The sequence below is a fragment of the Heterodontus francisci genome, unplaced genomic scaffold (genome assembly GCF_036365525.1).
Source record: "Heterodontus francisci isolate sHetFra1 unplaced genomic scaffold, sHetFra1.hap1 HAP1_SCAFFOLD_2153, whole genome shotgun sequence".
Lineage (NCBI taxonomy): Eukaryota > Metazoa > Chordata > Chondrichthyes > Heterodontiformes > Heterodontidae > Heterodontus > Heterodontus francisci.
Window position 1 is genome coordinate 26,995 of NW_027140301.1, and position 3,495 is coordinate 30,489.

Below are 3,495 nucleotides of genomic sequence, written 5' to 3' on the forward strand. Positions count from 1 at the left end.
ATCAATCAACAACTTACACCTTCAATGTTGTAAAATGTCCCAAGGATGATCACGAAAGTGTAAAAAAAAAATGACATTGAGCCACACAAGATGATATCAGGACAGATGACTAAACTTAGTTTAAATGCTTAGTCAAAGAGGTAGGTTTTAAGGAGAATCTTAAACAGAGAGGTGGAGATATTTAGAGAGGGAATTTCAGCCTTGGGCCCAAGCACCTAAAGACATTGCCATCTACAGTAAAGCAGTGAAAAATCGGGGATGCGCAAGAGGCCGGAATCGGAGAAGTACAGAAATTTGAGGGTAATAGAACTGGAGGGTGTTCCAGAGATAGGGATGGGTGAGGCCATGAACAGATGTCAAAACAAGGATGAAAACTTATTTCCCCCTCCAAAAAAAAAGGTGTTGCCAGACAGAGAGGAAATACAGGTCAGCAACAGGATTGATGGGTGAACGGGACTCTGTGAGTTAGAAAACAGGCAGCAAAGTTTTGCATGAGCTCAATTTTAGAGGGTGCAAGGTGGGAAGCCAGCCAGGAGAGCATTGGAATAACTCTCCAAACTCAAGGGAATACAAGTCAAGTTTATGCAGCTGTCCTCATGGATTAATCCGTGAAGTCCCTGTATCACCTGTGCAATTAACATCTATCAACAACTTCCTCTGCATTATCCTTGATTTATTCCAGCCCTCTGTTCTTTGTTCTTGATCCTGCACTAAGAAAGTTACAGCACAGGAACAGGCCCTTCAGCCCTCCAAGCCTGCGCCGATCCAGATCCTCTATCTAAACATGTCGCCTATTTTCTAAGGGTCTGTATCTCTTTGCTTCCTGCCCATTCATGTATCTGTCTAGATACATCTTAAAAGACGCTATCGTGCCCGCGTCTACCACCTCCGCTGGCAACGCGTTCCAGGCACCCACCACCCTCTGCGTAAAGAACTTTCCACGCATATCCCCCCTAAACTTTTCCCCTCTCACTTTGAACGTGTGACCCCTAGTAATTGAATCCCCCACTCTGGGAAAAAGCTTCTTGCTATCCACCCTGTCTATACCTCTCATGATTTTGTACACAATTGATCAACTTGATCACAGTCCAAATTAGACATACAATGAATTTCAACAAAACAATCTTGAGGTTTTCAAGATACTAAAACAATGTGAGTTTTAACACGATATTGGGATAAGCACGTTTAGGGTACATGAGGAAGAAAAACACCAAAAGTTAGATTTACTCCATGCGTCTACAGCCTGGAAGAATGCTGGCCTGGAATTCACTGCAAATGTTATAATGCTGATGAATGTCACAAGTGCTCCCCAATCCTCACATGGCAAATTAACGCCATAATTTTCTGAACTAAACAATTAGAATACGCCACAGCGGAGGACAGGACATAGCACAGCAACTGACCACTGTACTTTTAATTCCTCCATAAGACAAATTACATTTTACTCAGACAAAAAGAAATGTTTTTTTAAAAAAGTTACACTGAGTTAGTGTTTTTTTTTAATATTAAAAACACTTTGAAAATTGGATAATCCAGGGTAAAAGCTTATTTTTTCCTGACATTTGTATAGTTTAAATCATTGTCCTTCGCACTGAATTACAGCATTAGAACTTTTGCACGGAGTGACTGGCCAAGAATATCCGGCATTTTCCAGCTGCGGAAAACTCTTGTGGATCAGTTAATTTAATTGTTTTGTTTATGTGGCTGAGATACTGAGGTTATCACTTTCTTACAGACTGCCAGCCAAAATTGGTGGGGGGGGGGGGGGGGGGGGGGGAGGGGGAACTTCTCAGATACTAAATGCTGTTGCTCACCGGAACAGTGATTTAGAGATTCTTTTAGATGGATCCCCTGCTGTCTTTCCATACTCACATTCCTTTTAGAGCTGCTTACATGGTTAGAATTTTAATTTCCTCAAACTTTGGTTTCCTTGGGCTGCATCTTATTCAAATTGGTCGAACTTCCTCACTTTCAGAACAAACCACGGACTTCATATAAAATTTGCTGTTGCAAATTGCTTGCTTCAATATCCCTGACCAGAGTCTTGACTTTGGGATTTAACAAGTGTCAAGGCTTTTGATTTGTGTTTGAATGTTCCATTGTTAAATGCAATTTAACATAATCTACGTTTCCATCACATTGTCTTTCTCCTTTTTGCTGTCTTGATTCACAGTCAGTCAATTTAAAGCCCGTTTATAGATGCTAACGGTCAGCTATTATGAAAATCAAAGTGCAGCTTGATTTAAAAATGGCAAATTAATTTGTATAATATTCAAAATTAGTCAAACATTTATAAATGTGAGTGATCAGATTAACAATTCTGAGACATATAGCATGGATAAGAAATTACAGGAGTTTAAGCAGATAACTGAATGTTAAATTAACATGCAGTTAGAGGAGGCATTCTTTACCTTCATTTTAAGCAACCCCTTAGGATAGAGGACGACTTACTTCCACTCCGGTTCAATGGGTTGTGATGGCTGATAAGTCCACTGCATAAACTGCAGACTGTGCCAATGCTTCAACTTCACCTCCACATATTCCCGACAAAGTCCTTAGAAGTCTACAACATCGAATGAGCTTTCTCTACGTAGGATTATCACAAGCCAGAAACTCCCCAAGAGTTGACGGGACGTTTACTCTCTTTGGGGATTTTTGTTTTTACAAAAGGACATCTTTAAAGAGTTTCCGCTGTCCTCCTGGAAGCCTCCTGCTGCAACCAAGTTCTGAGTAGAACAGCTGCTTCGGGAGTCTGGTGTCAGGTGTGCAAACGACAAGTCCCACCCAGCAGAGCTGGTTTTTTAGCACCCCGATGCTGGACAGGTTGGCTTGGGAGAGGACGCTGCTGCTAGACCGCCTTTCTTGCCACCGGATTGAGAGAATCTTGCAGAAGCACCTCTGGTGGCACTTCTCCAGTGTTTTGAGGTTGCTGCTGTAGGTTGCCCAAGTCTCTGAAGCATACAGGAGCTCAGGGATCACTGCTGCCCTGTAAATTGTGATCTTAATCTTTAATCACACTGCTACCAGGCCATGTAGACCATTACTTCTCTGTCTACATAGCAGTGGCATGAGAACAAGAATAAAACCAGCAACTACTGATTTTTAAAAAAAATCAGCTTAGGAAAGCCCATCGGTGGGGGTTGCGCAAATGACCCAAGTATTTAAGCAAGGTGCAGCACAGCTAGTGGCATAACTCACTTAATTATTTCCTGGAACTGTTACATCTAAATAATTGTCTGCATCATTAACATATTACTATGGTCTGAGTCTTTAGCAAATGTGAGTTGTTTCTCCTCCCACTGATGAGATTAATTACCAGGTGGGATAAAGTAGCACTGTTTGACATTTGTACCGGATTCAAGTATGATCTGTATAATTCAAAAAGACAGAGGTCAACTACCAGTGGAGACACTGACACTGAAGTCAGTGACAATCGCTTTTCTTTTAACTGGTATTGAAATCAGGAATACTGAAAAAATATTGCTGATTCATAGA